Raw genomic sequence first — 18,885 nt, 5'->3', positions numbered from 1 at the left:
AGAGAACAATAAAATTTTTTGAATTTAAAAAATGAAAGGAACTTGTGGTTAAGAAATAGTTTTGAGGAAATCTCAAGGTAGGGGGAGAGCAGGAATACAAAGACCAAGAGTGAGTTGGAAAGGTATAGAAAATTAAAGTTAATCCAGAAAACATCATATCTGGTTAATTCTTGCCTAAGAGGTCCTAAAAAAAAGAATAAAAAAAAAAGAAAGAAGAAAGAAGGGGTTAATCGCTCAATTATGTCCGACTATTTGGTGATCATGCTCAGTCACTTCAGTCGCATCCCACTCTTTGCAACCCCATGGACTGTAGCCTGCCAGGCTCCTCTGTCCATGGAATTCTCCAGGGAAGAATACTGGAGTAGGTTGCCATTCCCTTCTCCAAGGGATCTTCCCAACCAGGGATGGAACTCAGGTCTCCTGCATTACAGGCAGATTCTTTACCTTCTGAGCCACCAGGGAAGCCCATAAGAATAATGCACACACAAATGCAGCAGTTTTGTGAATATGAACAAGGCATATGAAATAGTGTGTTTCATTTTAGGAGGACCAACTGAAGATCTGAACATGCACACAAACACATACCTAATACAGCCTTGTAGATTATTCATAAGATGAATGAATAATGTCTTATGCATCCATGGATAAATGAAATGAGTGAATAGAATGGATAAATAGAATGGGTAGTATGCTCAAATTTTTTAAGACTTTTTTTAATTTTGAAGATTAGTTTTAAATATAATCTATTTTTAAAAGCCATAATGAATATCAGATAACATGTATGTGTGTTTAAAGAGATTACAACTGAAAGGACATAATTTCTTCTTAGAGAACTAAATTGAAATATAGGTTTTTATAAACATGATTATCAGTAAAGGTATAGTTATTAAGTTGTTTGGAACTCATTTTATGGATTCCAATAAACAACATATGGAAGTTCCATTTAATTATACATTAGCTGATGGTAGAAAAATTTCTAGTACCATGAATATACTGAAAGCTCTTATGTCTTGTACAGAAGTATTACAAAATGTGGCAATATCATTTGCTACCACTCGGTAGAGAAATTCTAGATACATTAAGTGAACATTTTCTATGACCGTGATTTGAATAACATTCAATATGGTTTACCTTGTAAGTTTTCATAACACTGAAAATACATTATTGTCAATGAAATAATGAATTACATATTTATCATGTTTGAAAATTAGACACAAAAGCCATATGCAAAGCTGTAAGATTATAAAAATAAAAACATAAAATGAAATATACACATTCACAGGTATATATCCATATGTGTGTCTTTCTTTCTCTGTGTATATCTATATACATCTATGTCTGTCGCTGTGCAATAGTACTCACTCTTAGCCCACAATCCCATATAATGCCTAAATGCATCTAATATTTTCTTTTGTTGTCCTGCTGATTCAGCTAAACTAAATTTTTTCCTGAAACAAGTTTTCAAAGTTTTGGCTTTAAAATATTTGAAATAATGCTTCAAATAAGCAGAGCTTAAATAATTTTTTAAGTTAGAGTTCTTTCTGTTTTCATACTTTTGAAATTATAGTCTATATCTTGAATTGTTAAAAGTGGATCCTGTATCACATATGTCAAAAACGACCATAACTTTGTACATAATTTACGCATGGTTTTTACCATGCATTCCAATAAATCAAAACATTCTCCTGTTTCATTTAACACTACTCTTTCGGTCTTTCTAAGACTAAATTTTAATTCCAGATGTACTGATGGCATTGGCTCAAATACACAGGGTAAAGCACAAGAAATGCAATACAGAGAACCTTCCACTAAAGGAGAAACAGTCTTCCTAGTTCTGTTCTACTCTTACAGAGCAAGCCAGAAAACATCACTCACTCTGCTACGTTTTTAAAAGAAATCACAACAAATGAGATTCAGATTTCTAATTGATTAAAAAAGTAGGTTTAGCAAATCAAAATTAAGTCTAAATATTAGACTAAACGTATGTCAAGTTTTGAAGCTCAAAATGCTGGACTTCTAGCCCTGGATTTTTATATTTCGATCTTTACCACATATGACTATTCCAGTACTTGTTTATTTCTTTGAGATGTTTGAGGCTCAGTGAGATTTAAAGCGGGATGAGGAGTAGCAGAGCAGGGAAAGTATTCAAAAGAGTAATCTCTAAATGTTGGGTGATTACTCAGTAGGTCCCTCCTCTGATAAATGCTCCTGATTACATACTGTGAACACTTGGAACTTCACCTTTAGTAATATATCTTCAACCTGCTGCACAAGGAATATAAACAGATACGTCAAAAAAGTGCATAAAAACTAGAGTGCTGAAGATGTCTAACATTAAGAGTGAAAGAATTAATGAATGATTTGAGAGGTCATTCCCCACATCCTTTTAACATTGACTACTATATCATCAAGAATGATTTTTATAATGTTAATCAGTTATACAGTCATGTGCTTCTGCTGCTAAGTCGCTTCAGTCGCGTCCGACTCTGTGCGACCCCGTAGACGGCAGCCCACCAGGCTCCCCCCTCGCTGGGATTCTCCAGGCAAGAACACTGGAGTGGGTTGCCATTTCCTATGTGGAGTCTCCATTATGTGACATCTAGAAGCCACAGGAAATAGAAATGCAACTGTTCAGTATTAATGTTAATCAATAGCTAAGAAAATGGAACATATTTTCAAAGCCATGAGTCTGTGTGATCAATAAACTCTGAAAGGAAAATGTCTCTTATACCTTAAGGTGTTACACAATTAACTTGATCGACTTCAGAAATACTATCTTGTAAAGTACACCCTTTCTGGCAGGTGGCCCAATAGCCTGTTCCCTAACTGCTTTCTCAAATCTAAAACAATGCATCAGTCACTCCTCAGGACAGGGCTTTGCCGAATACAATGACTTGACTTAGCACGGTGTTTGAATTTCAGATCTAATACTTAAAAAAAATCATTAGCTCCTTACCAAAGTCAACAAGATGAGATGTCGAACTGATTTTATAGTGGCCCAAGTTAAAAAAGAAAGAAGAGGGTAGTGACATGCATATATTTTTATTTTAGTTGAAGCAGAAGACACAGACTTTTTATTTTTTAATTAATTAGTTTATTGGGTGTATATATACATATAACCCCACTCTTTTGGACTTCCTTCCCATTCAGGTCACCACAGTATGTTGAGTAGAGTTCCCTGTTCTATATAGTAGGTTCTCATTAGTTATCTATTTTATTCATAGTCTCAATAGTGCATATATGCCAATCCCAGTCTCCCAATTCCTCCCACCTTCCCTCCCCTTTGCTATCCATTTATTTGTTTTCTATGTCTGTGTGTCTATATCTGCTTTGCAAATAAGATCATCTCTACCATTTTTCTAGATTCCACATATATACATCAACATATAATACTTGTTTTTCTCTTTCTGACTTACTTCTCTCTGTATGATAGTCTCTAGGTCCATCCATGTCTCTACAAATGACCCAATAACCCAGGGATCGAACCATGGTCTCCTGCACTGAAGGCAGATTCTTTACCATTTGAGCTACAGGGAAGTCCTTATTCCTATTATGGCTGAGTGACATTCCATTTTATACATGTACCACATCTTCTTTATCCATTCTTCTGTTGATGAACATTCAGCTTGTTTCCATGTCTTGGATATTGTAAATAGTGCTGAAATGAACACTGAGGCATATCCAGAGTAAACCATAATTCAAAAAGACACAGCTTTTTAAAAAATGGTCATAATGGGAACAGTTGTAATTAAGAACTCCAGTGGTTACAGGGGAAGATGTACAGAATACTGTAGATTTAATTATGGCTAGTCTATAAATTTAGTCAGACAGCCAGACATTTCTTTGAAACCACCAATCTGGTTTGATTTGCACTCTGAATTGACCAGTATCTTGTTAAAGAGAAACAACATATGAAGCAGAAGTTGCAACACAAAATTTTAAATACAATCTTAGTTTATATTCCACTGCTTTTAAAATCACATATATTAAATGTGTTGATTTTGATTATGAACATTTGGAATAAATTAACAAGTTTGATTTAACAGGGGCTAAAGAAGAGGTGGCAAGAATACACAGAACTGTACAAAAAAGATCTTCATGACCAAGATAATCATGATCGTATGATCATTCACCTAGAGCCAGACATCCTGGAATGTGAAGTCAAGTGGGCCTTAGAAAGCATCACTATGAACAAAGCTAGTGGAGGTGATGCAATTCCAGTTGAGCTATTTTAAATCCTGAAAGATGATGCTGTGAAAGTGCTGCACTCAATATGCCAGCAAATTTGGAAAACTCAGCAGTGGCCACAGGACTGGAAAAGGTCAGTTTTCATTCCGATCCCAAAGAAAGGCAATCCCAAAGAATGCTCAAACTACCACACAATTACAGTCATCTCACATGCTAGTAAAGTAATGCTCAAAATTCTCCAAGCCAGGCTTCGGCAATATGTGAACCGTGAACTTCCAGATGTTCAAGCTGGTTTTAGAAAAGGCACAGGAACCAGAGATCAAATTGCCAACATCCGCTGGATCATGGAAAAGCAAGAGAGTTCCAGAAAAACATCTATTTCTGCTTTATTGACTATGCCAAAGCCTTTGACTGTGTGGATCACAATAAACTGTGGAAAATTCTGAAAGAGATGGGAATACCTGACCACCTGACCTGCCTCTTGAGAAACCTATATGCAGGTCAGGGAGCAACAGTTAGAACTGGACATGGAACAACAGACTGGTTCCAAATAGGAAAAGGAGTACGTCAAGGCTGTATATTGTCACCCTGCTTATTTAACTTCTATGCAGAGTACATCATGAGAAACGCTGGGCTGCAAGAAGCACAAGCTGGAATCAAGATTGCCGGGAGAAATATCAATAACCTCAGATATGCAGATGACACCACCCTTACAGCAGAAAGTGAAGAGGAACTCAAAAACCTCTTGATGAAAGTGAAAGAGGAGAGTGAAAAAGTTGGCTTAAAGCTCAATATTCAGAAAACGAAGATCATGGCATCTGGTCCCATCACTTCATGGGAAATAGATGGGGAAACAGTGGAAACAGTGTCAGACTTTATTTTTGGGGGCTCCAAAATCACTGCAGATGGTGACTGCAGCCATGAAATTAAAAGACTCTTACTCCTTGGAAGGAAAGTTATGACCAACTTAGATAGCATATTGAAAAGCAGAGACGTTACTTTGCCAACAAAGGTCCATCTAGTCAAGGCTGTGGCTTTTCTAGTGGTCATGTATGGATGTGAGAGTTGGACTGTGAAGCAAGCTGAGTGCCAAAGAATTGATGCTTTTGAACTGTGGTGTTGGAGAAGACTCTTGAGAGTCCCTTGGACTGCAAGGAGATCCAACCAGTCCATTCTAAAGGAGATCAGCCCTGGGTGTTCTTTGGAAGGAATGATGCTAAAGCTGAAACTCCAGTACTTTGGCCACCTCATGCGAAGAGTTGACTCATTGGAAAAGACAAGTCAATATCTCAAAGGAAACTTAGATAAGCTCTACTATATGGTCTCCACACTACTGCTTGATATATTGCCTAATTTCCTTCATGTAAAGTATATTCCGATAATTGGTGAAATAGAGGTTAGGACAGTAATAATCTAGTCCTTCTTAAATATCAATATCCACTTACATCACAAATTTATTTGGGGCAAAGTCTTTATATCCAGTCCATAGTGCAAGATACTTTCCCTATAATCTGCATGTGCCTCTCAGTGTGGACAAATAAACACTAGAATAAGAATCCAAGGCCTAGATTATAGGACATAGGCTTTGAAATCAGCCAGAGTTGAGTTCAATTTCTGTCCTTTATACTCAGTAACTGAGTAAGTTAGGATATACAAGAGTAACAAATGACCTTCAAAGCTCACTGCCTTACAATATCATAGGTTAAATTTTTGCTTAGACCATATACTAGCCTCCAGGTCATTTCTCCATAAGACCCCAGCTAATCATTGACAATATTGCCAGTGATTCTAGCAAGCTGAAAAAGAGCATGGCAAAGTAGCACTAGCTTTTAAAAATTCAGCTTGGAAGAGACACATTTCATTAACTAGAGCAAATGCCATATCTATATTTGAGTTCAACAGGTCAAAGCGATATTGGAAGAAGCAGTGGATATTAATGAACAGGAATCAGGTTTACTAAAATACCTGTGTGGTCCTAGATTTGTCCGTTATTTTCTTAGTCTCAGTTGTTGTATCTAGAAAATTGAAAGTAATGAGACTGACCCAGAAGGTTTACAAAACATGGAGTGTCTGGCAAATGATGGTTACTCAGTACATATTGATCCCCCTTGTCCTTTCTTGGCTCTGCCTCTAAGTTTTTCAGGTAACTTTGCATAATCATTTAAGAGCTTTAATCTACTTCCTCACTGATTCAAAAAGTTATACACTAAATAATTTCCAAGCTTCAGACACTTTAGTGCTATTATCCTATGAATAACATATAGTGCCTTGATTGAAATGGCAACCAGTGACTTTTAGAATGAATCTCCTTTGTAAAGGGAGTCAGGACTTCAAAGATAAGGACAATACTGAGAGGTTTCAGAGTACTTGTGATTTCTAGTTTACACTGTAGTCGGCCGAATAATGCCACCCACCCCCCGCCACACACTAAATATGTCATATTCTAATCCCTGGAAGCTCTGAATATCACCTTATAAAGCAAAAGGGGACTTGTAGATGTGATTTTTTTTTTCAGGACTTTTTTTATTATTATTATTTCTTTTTTTTTTAATTTTATTTTATTTTTAAACTTTACATAATTGTATTAGTTTTGCCAAATATCAAAATGAATCTGCCACAGGTATACGTGTGTTCCCCAGCAGCAGACGAATGGATAAGAAAGCTATGGTACATATACACAATGGAGTATTACTCAGCCATTAAAAAGAATACATTTGAATCAGTCCTAATGAGGTGGATGAAACTGGAGCCTATTATACAGAGTGAAGCAAGCCAGAAGGAAAAACACCAATACAGTATACTAACGCATATATATGGACTTTAGAAAGATGGTAACAATAACCCTATGTACGAGACAGCAAAAGAGACACTGATGTATAGAACAGTCTTATAGATGTGATTTAATTAAGGACTTTCATTTAGATGGGAAGATTATACTGGATTATCTGGATGGGTATGATATAATCAAAGATAGCTTATAAAAGGGAGGCAAGAAGAGTGCCCATCAGAGAAGGAGATATGATGACAGAAACAATAGATTACAGCGACCCGCTCAGGAGACAAATAATTTGAGCAGTGTCTAGAAGTTGCAAGAGTCAATGAAACAAATTATCTTCTGGAGATTCCAGACCTGCTGACACCTTGATTTTAGCACTTAAGACTCATTTCAGATTCATCCTCACAGGTATTTAAGAAAATAAATTTGTGATTTTTTAAGTCCCAAGTTTGTGGTAATCTGTTATAGCAATAATAAAAGATTAGCACATATGCTAAACTGAAGAAAATTATTCCTGAATTGGAAGATATTTGTATTACTTCAAATAGTTGAAATCTTACAAAATTTTTTTTTAATTTTTACAAAATTTAAATAGAAATACTTTATAAAAATTGTGTGTACTTAGTCCTGTCTGGCTCTCTGAAACCCCATGGACTGTAGCCTGCCAGGCTCCTCTCTCCATGGGATTTTCTCAGCAAGAATACTGGAGTGGGGTGCCATTTCCTTCTCCAGGGGATCTTCCTGACCCCAGGACTGAACCCACCTCTCCCGCATTCGCAGGCAGATTCTTCACCACTGTACCAAAAGCCCTTATGAAAAGTAGAGTTTGTATAAAAATTGAATTAAAATTTGTATATTTGTATAAAAATAGTAATCACTTCACTCTTTGAGCTTTTGCTTATATTTTTACATCATAGTTATATAATCGAGGTAGAAATAAAAGAAGCCAAGTTTAATCTCTAACTCAGTTTTAACCACGATCTTGTATAATTTGTTTAACCTTTGAGTTTCTTGTTTTCATCTTTCTATTTCCATGTTGATATTAACAAGTCAAACACTAGAAAACTCAAGATAAAGGGTACTGTTGTCACATTGCTAGGAGACTATGACTAAAAGAGTCATATATAAAATCAACAAGACCACAAAATATTTCACCTACCTGACCACAAACATCAAATCGCCTTCCAACTCCCACACTCCTGCTATTCTCCATCTCCTCCAAGAAGGAAGACATGTCCACAGCAATATATATTCCTAGCTTAACTGCTTAAAATGATTCCCATAAAATCTGCCCAGAAGTAGCAAGAAGGAGAGAGTATCTGTTTAAAATTCCATCTGCCCAAATGGTTATGTTTTCTTTTAAGCAACAGAGTCAATTTGTAAAATCTATATGTATTTAAATTTACCTAGGGGCTTCTCTGGTGGTCCAGTGGTTAAGACTTTGCCTTCCAACGCAGGAGGTATGGGTTTGATCTCCAGTCAGGGAGGTAAGATCCCACATGCCTCTTGACCAAGAAACCAGAACATAAACAACAGAAGCAATAGTATAACAAATTCAATAAAGACTTTAAAAATGGTCCACATTAAAAAAAAAAAACTTTAAAAATAAATAAATCAATGTTCATTTCGTCAAACAGTAAGCTGATCTAAGACATATTTTTTGAATAAATGTTTTATTAAAACAACTATTTTAGAACTAAACAAATTGATTCACATGAATTTAATCAACATATTACTGCATTTATTGTCTACTGTTATTATAAAAAATTGCAAACTTAGTGACAGCACAATTTATTACCTTATAGGTCAATAGGTCAGAAGTCCAACAGGGATCTCTCAGGGTCAAAATCCAGGTACTGGCAGGGCTGTGATCCTTCTGGAGGTTTACAAAAGAATATGTTTCCTTGGCCTTTCCAACTTCCAGGGGTCTCCTACATTCATTGACTCATAGCATCTCTCCTCCATCTTCAAAGACAGCAGTACTACATCCCTCTGATCCATCTTCCATTGTCACATCTCTATCCATAGCTGGGAAATGGTTCTCCACTTTTAAGAACCTGTGTAATTACATTGGGTCTACCAGATATCCAGGAAATTTCTTTATCTCAAAGTCTTTACCTTTAATCACATCTGCAAAGTTGTTTTTGCTATATATGGTGACATAATAAGTTCCAGGAATTGGGGCATGGACATATGTAGAGGTCTTTAGTGAAGTGAAAAAAGTGAAGTCGCTCAGTCGTGTCCGACTCTTTGCGACCCCATGGACTGTTGCCTATCAGGCTCCTCCATCCATGGGATTTTCCAGGCAAGAGTGCTCGAGTGGGTTGCCATTTCCTTCTCCAGGGAATCTTCCCGACCCAGGAATTGAACCTGGGTCTCCTGCATTTCAGGCAGATGCTTTACCATCTGAGCCACCAGGGAATACTGAAACACATACACATACACACACAAATTAGACTTGAACTCCATGGGAAACTGAGGTACCTAGAGATAGAATGGGCAAAACCCAACACATTTAACTAAATAAAAGGGCAGATATACCAGTTATTTTGTGTTACTTGATTGAATAAAACCAAATTTCCTACCAGAATTAGATGCACTTTAGTTTGTTATTTAGACAGTTATCTTCCTTTCTCAATACTTTACATCAAGGGTGGAACAAAAAACTTGGAGCAAGGAATGCTGTCAAATCTAATAGACAATCATTATGGATTGTAAATTTCCCTGTCTCAGGGATAATAGAAACAGGGCAGAAACAAGGTGAAAGGTCTCAGACATGTTACCATAAACAGACTCAAATGCCCAGAGCTTCATTCATTCCTTCAATTAATAAAGAACTGTTGTGTTGCTGAGAAGCTCCTGAGAAGTACTGTGCTAAGGTACCAGGAATAGAAAAGATGAGAAAGGCCGATAATGTCCTTGCCCGCATGTTTCTCACAGTCTAACAAAAGAGGCAGATGTTAAAGAAATAATTTTCACAGGATGAGGTCAAGGGCTGGACTCAATTATATGTGAAATCTCTAAGTGGATATCTAAAGCCATGAAAGTAAAGCATTTTCCTGATTGATCTGTTAAAAATGCCTACCTACTCTAATTTCAAGCACATTAGGGTGATTTGAAAAATGTTAACTGATGGTGGTGAAATTTGACTTCTTGCAGATTTATATGAGATTGATACTAGATTCATGTTAGAAGCGTAACTAAAACTCAGTAACTTTAGCCAAAAAGCATCAAATAATGTTAAATGTATGCCAACATGAAATTACTTTTATAGCATAGAATTTGTTATCATCACAGAGTATTTTAGCCAAGACTAATACTGGGCCTCGAGGTATGGAAAGAGTTCTCAGTTCTGTGGTATGCCATAGTTTGGGTCTTGTCCATCATGTGGCACACCACCAATTAGAATGACAGGCCATACTATAGCCAGCATAGCTAATCATGTCTTTACATTAAATCATAACCCTCTACTTTGCATTGGCAAGAGAAAATGAAGGAGCAAAAGAAAATATTGGGAAAGTTCATCTTGTACACAGAGACATTTTTACAATTCAAGCTACATTTTTAAAGGTTTAACACACAAGTCCTTTAATTTTACTCAAATACACGCTGGTAATAATTTTATTTATATCTCTGTTTCTGTCTTTTTCTGTCTCTAAACATATATATGTATTCATGTATATACAGATTATTTATAAAAATTTAAATGTAATTAAAATCATAATACACAATAGTTTGCAATTTTTTGTCATAGTCTCTTACTAATGGTGTGAATTATATTTTGGAAACATCACAAAATGACTAAAATAGTCAATTATTCAGATTTAACTGTAAATCATTTCATCTTTCCTTTATTTGTAGAAGTTAGAGTACTACCTTTTGTTATTATAAATAAGGTGCTAATGAACATTCCTTCACATAAATTTTTGTGTGTGTCTCTTCTTTTATCTTTATGATAATTTCTGGAAATGTAATTATGGATCCAAGAGTATAAACATTTTATTACACATTAGACAGAATATTCTCCAGGAAGTTTATACCAATATGTATACTCTTCCCAGCCTATATTTCACATTTTTAACACAAAATTTTGCCAGTGGATTTCTTTTAATTGTTGTTCATTTTAAATCTTGCAGTTTAATGGGAGCTGTGAACACATAAATTCTAAGATGGTCCCAATGGTCCTTTCCCTTAGCTATTTCCACTGCTGCGTGATCCTCTCCCCTTGAGTTGGGCTGGATTCCTGATTTACTTCTATTCAATAGGATGTTGTAGAAGCAACAGGATGCCACTTCCAGAATTAGGTTTAATAAAGATGGTCGCTTCCATCTTAGACTTCCTCCCTGCCCTTCTCCCCCTCCCCTGTGGAAAGCTGCCAGTTGCGAGTAGCCCCATGAAAAAATGCACATGGCAAGGAACCGATACCTCTGGCCAACAGCCAGGGAGAGCCAGAGGTCGGCCAACAGTCACATGAGTGGAATTAAGATCTTCTGGTTGAACTAGAGAACTAGAGATGACTCCAGTTCAGATAATAACTGCATTGCAACTGTGTAAGAGAGTCTGAGCTAGAGGAACCAAACTACGCCTAGATTCCTCACCCACAGAAAATGCGTGTTATTTAAGCCACTAAGTTTTGGAGCAGTTGATTGAAAAGCACCAGATAACTAACACAAAAAGAAGTGTCATTTTATAATTATTTTAACATGAATGAGATGGAGCTTTCTCTTTTTCAAAAATTAGTAATGTGTTTTTGTGTTTTATCTCTATTTTTGCCATTTTATTGTGGGGGCTTTTCCCTTTATTTTTGAGTTCTTTGTATTTTAGAATTCTACTTCATTTCCTGTCATATGTGTGTGCGTGTGTGTGATTGTGTACATATCCACGCACACATATGTATACACACAAATATATGTATACACACACGTACATGTGTTTCTGTGTGCATGCATGTTTGTGCTCAGTTGTGTCTGACTGTTTGTGACACCTTGGGCTATAGCCCGCCAGGCTCCTCTGTCCATGGGATTTCCCAGGCAAGATACTGGAGTGGGTTGCCATGCCCTTCTCCAGGGGATCTTCTCGACCCAGGGTTTGAACCCGTATCTCTTGCATCTCCTTCATTGGCAGGTGGTTTCTTTACTAGCTGAGCCACCCGGCAAGGAATATATATATATATATAGCTAATGGTTTTCCAAGTGGCCTTTTATTATGCTTAGTGTGTTTGTGACGTAAATAATTTTTTAAACTATGGTCAAAACTAATTTTCAATAAGAGCATCATTTCTTTGCTTAAAAGCTGTATGCTACTGCTACTTCAGTCGTGTCCGACTCTGTGCGACCCCATAGATGGCAGCCCACCAGGCTCCCTAGTCCCTACGATTCTCCAGGCAAGAATACCTGGAATGGGTTGCCATTTCCTTCTCCAATGCATGAAAGTGAAAAGTGAAAGTGAAGTCGCTCAGTCATGTCTGACTCTTTGCGACCCCATGGACTGCAGCCTACCAGGCTCCTCCATCCATGGGATTTTCCAGGCAAGAGTACTGGAGTGGGGTGCCATTGCCTTCTCCTTAAAAATCTGTTTAATAAAGCCCTAATTGGTAATTAACTCTACACATCTTTTTTATATCCTGCCACTTAATGAATGACCTTATTATTTCTAATAATTTATCATCTAACCCTCTTTAGTCGGAGAAGGCAATGTCACCCCACTCCAGTACTCTTGCCTGGAAAATACCATGGACGGAGGAGCCTGGTGGGCTACAGTCCAAGGGGTCTCGAAGAGTCGGACACGACTAAGCAACTTCACTTTCACTTTTCACTTTCATGCACTGCAGAAGGAAATGGCAACCCACTCAACTGTTCTTGCCTGGAGAATCCCAGGGACGGGGGAGCCTGGTGGGCTGCCGTCTATGGGGTCGCACAGAGTCGGACACGACTGAAGCGACTTAGCAGCAGCAGCAGCAGCAGCAGCAGCAACCCTCTTTAGTTTTCTAGAAATACAATCATATAACAATCATATAATCTGCTAATAATGATGGATTTTTATTCTTCCTGATAGTATAACTTTATAATTGCTTTTATGTTGTTTTCTTTTAAAGGTTTTTCAGAAAAAGTTAAATCATTAATAATAATAATGACCACATTTGTCCTTCATTATTTGGTTTAAGATAATGGGCATAGAGGATCACTTTGAAATGATTTATTTAATCATACCTGAGATATAAACAATTGTGAAGATAAACCTTAGAATTGACAAAATATAATAGGTAATATTTTATATTCATTAAGTTGCTTTACTTTCTATTCCTAATATACTAATAATTTCTATTTCTTTTACATATTAAATCAGTTGAGGCAATCATGTCATGGCTCTTCCTGGTCTCTGTAAAATGTACTGCTAAGTTACAACACTTGTATCAAGGCAAATATTCTGCACTCATGTTGAAAACTGGTGACTGTTGTATCTAAATGTCTATTTCCTATCATAATAAAGTTCAATCTTCTCTCTTTTTGCATGAGAGGGAGGATTTAATTTTTTCATAAGGACAAATAATTATTTTAAAATGAGTCATTAAAAATCACATGGAATATTACTCAGCTTGTAAAAATAATGAAATAATGTCATTTGCAACAACATGGATGGATTTGCAGATTATCATAATAAGTAAAGTAAGTCAGACAGAGAAAATAAATATCCTATTACATCTCTTATACATGGAATCTAAAATGTAAGATACAAACAAAACTAATTACAAAATAGAAACAGATTCAGAGTCTTAGAGAATGGACTTATGGTTACCAGGGGGACTGTTGGAGACCAGGGATAGAAAGACTGGAAGTTTAGAATTGACAGATACACACTGCTGTATTTAAAATAAATAACCAACAGGGACCTACTGTATAGCACAGGGAACTTAGCTACATAATCTATAATAACCCAAATGGGAAAAAAAGTTGAAAAAAGAATATATACATGTATATGAGTAACTGAACTACTTTGCTGCACACCTGAAACTAACACAATAGTGTTAATCAACTCTACTCCAATATAAACTAAAAATGTTTAAAAAGAGGAAAAGAAGATAAATCTTTTCCTAAAGAAAGCTCAATACTGCATATTAATTCTACTCCAATGAACTGATAACTCCTTCACTCTCTCCCAAGAAATGATAAGGAAGACTGTGATGCCAACCATAATAGCCAAGGGCTGTCTCTGCCCTACAGACATTTGCTAACCAAAATATAATAGGGTTGATGTCATCCTGCCCATGTGATCTCATCCTCACCAGTTATTCCATCTTTCTTTCACAGTCGTGAGAGCTGTTGCTGGTGATCATAATGCCCAGACTATTTGCCCAGGTACTCCCACCTTCAAAGAACCACATCTGGACTCCCCAGCTGACCCTACTTTGAAGTCTTCCCAGGAATCATTATCTCTATGCAATTTCCTTTCTCTCAAAATGCCTTAAGTCCTTCAGCCAAAGAGTCAAATCTTAGATGAACAGAATACCATAGACTGTCCAATAGGATTCAAGGCTTATAGCAACTTGGACTCAAGGAGGATTACTGTACAGAGACCTCAGAATTTGAGACTCAGAACTATCATGTGCTGTACTGTGCTAAGTCACTTCAGTAGTATCCAACTCTGTGTGACCCCTTGGATTGTAGCCCACCAGGTTCCTCTGTCCATGGGACTCTCCAGGCAAGAATACTGGATGGGTTGCCATGCCCTCCTCCAGGGAATCTTCCCGACCCAGTAATTGAAGTTGTGTCCCATGTCTCCTGCACTGAAAGGCGGATTCTTTACCACTAGCACCACCTGGGAAACCCCCAGAACTATCATGGTTCTGTTTTATTATGGACCTAACTATTCATTATACCTTTTTTTTCTCTTATGAGAAAATAGAAACTTGCTGACCATTTGAACACTGTCTAGTCATAAGTTTGATTGCTTGTATCAGTCTAGAAGTCGTTTTCTATTAACATTAGAGTGCACTAAACTGGGAGTCCTTTAAGCTCTGCTGATACTATGCACACAAACCCAAGCAAAAGCTGTCACTTCTTTCTGAACATCCACATTCTCATCTGACTTTACCTTCTGTAGTGTGCCTTAGTCTCTCTTTTCTATGAGACACTCCTAATAGACAATTACCTAGGGCTTGCCCAAGAAGCTGTTGTTCCAGAGCTATGAAGTAGGTAATTGTTGTCTTTAGTAACTCCAACCTCTCCTTTCCATAAGTTTTCTTCTCTCAGCTGTGTCCCTTATCTTCCTTTCCTTGTCTGGGAACCTAGTGAATGCATGTTCATCCTCTTTTCTTCCTTAGCAAATTCATTTATACTGAAATATATGTGAGAGACAAAAATTTTAAACATCTTGGGATATTTAGAATGAAATAGTATTTTAAAAATTGAAGGAAAAAATGAGTTCTGGTGACAATATGTCAGGAGGGCAAGATGTCCGAGTACACTGGCCATCAGGCCTACTATGTCAGCTACTCACCAGGTTAGGCTGGTTGTAGACATGTCTATAGGTGGTAGAGCACAATGACAACCTAATTCCCGAGGCCTATGGCACCCACAGGCAATTAAATAAGCACCAAGAGACATTCTTCTTTCTTTCTTTTCTTTTTCTTTTTTTCTTTTTGGTAGCCCCATGTGGCATGCGGGATCTTAGTTCTCTGACCAGAGATCCAGGCTGCATTCCCTGCACTGGAAGCATGGCGTCCTAACTGATAGAGTACCAGAGGACCAGGGACGTCTTTTTTTTTTTTTTTTAACTTTTACTTTCTTACTCTTCTTCTTCCATACAAGAGTACACACACATTTTCTTAAAGATGGAGAACTATATATTTTCCATCATTATCTCAAAGAAAACGACTGCTTTGTGTTCTTCCAAAATCAAGCATCAGTTCAGTTCAGTCGCTCAATCATGTCCAACTCTTTGTGACCCCATGGATTACAGCACTCACTCCAGGCTTCCCTGTCCATCACCAACTCCTGGAGCTTGTTCAAACTCATGTCCATTGAATCGGTCATGCCATCCAACCATCTCATCCTGTCATCCCCTTCTCCTCTTGCCTTCAATCTTGCCCAGCATCAGGGTCTTTTCCAATAAGTCAGTTCTTCACATCAGGTGGCCAAAGTATTGGTGTTTCAGCCTCAGCATCAGTCCTTCCAATGAGAATTCAGGATTAATTTCCTTGAAGATGGACTGGTTGGATCTCCTTGCTGTCCAAGGGACTCTCAAGAGTCTTCACCAACACCATAGTCCAAAAGCATCAGTTCTTTGCCACTCAGCTTTCTTAATGGTAAAACTCTCACATCCATACATAACTACTGGAAAAACTATAGCTTTGACTAGATGGACCTTTGTTGGCAAAGTAATGTCTCTGCATTTTAATATGCTGTCTAGGTTGGTCATAGCTTTTCTTCCAAGGAGCAAGCACCTTTTAATTTCAAGGCTGCAGTCACCATCTGCAGTGATTTTGGAGCCCAAAAAATAAAGTCTCTCACTGTTTCCATTGTTTTCCCATCTATTTGCCATGAAGTGAAATGAAGTGAATTATATAATTTTATATAACTATAAAAAATTATAAATATTTTAGAACTACAATTTATTGAAGGTTGTTCAATTTTGATATATATTTTTAATATAGAGAAGAATCTAGTACTCTGGCCAAACTCATCAATAAATTCTAAAATGAAAACTGTGATTTGAATACCTGATGAAAACCCACCTGGTTATTTATTCTGTTTACTAAGAAAGAGTAGTTATCAGGAAGCTAGTATACATTTCTCCAAAAGCACTATGTGACCCTTTCTTCTTACCCTTCAGTCTTTGCGGAAATGCCCCCTTCTTTGTGAGGTTATCTCTCACCTTTTCATCTTAAACTGTGATTCATCATGCCCCATTCCTAATCTAATCACCCATTTTTCTTCATTGCACTTGCCACTCTTATACATCGTACATTTACTTTTTAATCTTATTTTATGTCTCAGCTCACAAAAATCTAACCTTCAGGAAGACAGGGAGTTTTTATTCAATGCCATGGTCAAGCCCAAAGACCACTGTTTGGCACTTCTCAGGCTGCTGATAAAACAATAGTTGCATTAATTAATGACATTAAATGGTTTGTAAAAACATGGAGCAAGTGAGTAAATGTGAGTGGTGAATACCCAACAAATGCTTATGATCTTTGGATATATATTGAAGTCATTAAAGTAACCAAAAAACATATCTGGTTCATTTATAGGATATTAGGTACATTGACAGGATATTTATATATATAACAAAGTACAGGCATCAGATGGAGTAAATTTAGATTTCAATGAAGGTTAAAAAATATATTGATATATTAGAGTGATTTTTATTAAAACATATTTAATAAAAATACACAAGCTAATCTTTTGGCACTTTGAGTACTCCAAGTGAGCTAAAAAAAGTTTTAAAAAAATCACCTTATTATCTTTTTACATTGTGTTATTTTCTTAACTATTTAACAACAATAAATGTGGTACCTTATACTTTTACACAGGAGAGAAATAAGCAACCATTATGAGTTATTAAATGTTCACTCAAACACTAAAATTTGTCATAAAATAGAGATGCATTTCAATTTAGGCAATAAATTTTCACATGATAATTGCAAAAATATTTTTATTCTATTTTCTGTAATCAAACCAATTTAGCTGTTAAGAAATTAAGTATATTAAATTTCTGAGGTTTACTGGGAGAAATAGATGAAACTACAAATATTTTTTCCTTTCAATTAAAAAAATGGCTGGATTTTGCATCATGTCTTAAAAGCCTTTTTGGATCTTATTACCCATATTTCAAAAAAAAATTCTTTTTTTTTTTGCTCCACAGGAATATTTAGAAAAGCTTAACTTCATTTTCAAAATTCTTGATAAAAAACTAGTTCTATGAACAGTGTGAATTACCTTAAAGAATCACATTTAAAATAGAGTTTCTCCAGTGAAACAGCACGAAAACAAGCTCAATTACAAATATGCCCTTTGATTTTTATGTTAATAAGTGGCTGCATACTTTATACCAGCGTTTCAGCAGATTCCAAATCCATGCTTATTACAACCAAGAAGAGATGCCACAAAGGTCACAGGAAATATTTTTTCCATGCAGACCACTGGAAGGCATGTTAATGTGAAGCCCAGATATTGTGAAAGTATTATCCTCGGACGTGGAGCACGAGCCCAGGAGCGGCTGTTAGTTGTGGCAGGCTGCAGTCGTGCACAAGTGCTTACAGCTACAGTGACATGGTGCTAAGCGTGTTTTAAGACTAGTCCCAGTCGAGCGGCATCTTATCCAACCAGAAACAATCCCACAATCCAGCTCTTTTTAAGTGATCATCCTTGTATCATAACAGATTAAGGTTGCAGCTACTTTGGATTATGTTTAATCTAACCTTTATCCATTCACATCTTCACCTGAAACTTACAAGGACCAAGAGTCAATTGCCGGGGCATAATTCACAATGACACTGATCTTTCCTTCCTCACTCTAATTATCTGGATTAAGAATAACACTTTTGAGTAATTATTTTCACATTGGATAAACATTAAGCTTTCCTGGATTTATCTGAGCTTTTTCCTAACATGAAATAGATCCAACCAGGCTTATAAGAACATAACTGACAGCAGTGACAGCTTAATCAAGGCAACCCTAAACAACTAAAACAATAAGGAAATGTTTATTTCCCATTGTTTAGGATACTCAAGAATCAGAAACCTAACATATTTGGAGGCAAAAAGAATCCTACACATTCAATTGCAATGCTCTAACTTTTTTCTTTCCTTATAATGATTCAGTAATCCTCAAGTAAATTCAAACTCTGAAACACTGAGAGTTATACTTGTACATAAAATTGGCTATACTGATTACAGCCATGAAAAGTAAATATCTTTATT

General features: G+C 36.6%; 1 non-coding gene across 1 annotated transcript; it reads right to left on the bottom strand.

The window, feature by feature from the left end:
* Positions 1 to 9,313: 9,313 nt before the first annotated feature.
* On the bottom strand, positions 9,314 to 9,385 carry TRNAF-GAA (transfer RNA phenylalanine (anticodon GAA)). The gene has a single exon. It is a non-coding gene; the product is annotated as a tRNA-Phe (tRNA).
* Positions 9,386 to 18,885: the final 9,500 nt, after the last annotated feature.

This window comes from Bos grunniens, chromosome 6, assembly GCF_055505025.1.
Source record: "Bos grunniens cultivar Pamir isolate PY7600 chromosome 6, Bosgru_T2T1.0, whole genome shotgun sequence".
NCBI lineage: Eukaryota > Metazoa > Chordata > Mammalia > Artiodactyla > Bovidae > Bos > Bos grunniens.
This window is presented reverse-complemented; position numbering and strand designations above follow the sequence as displayed.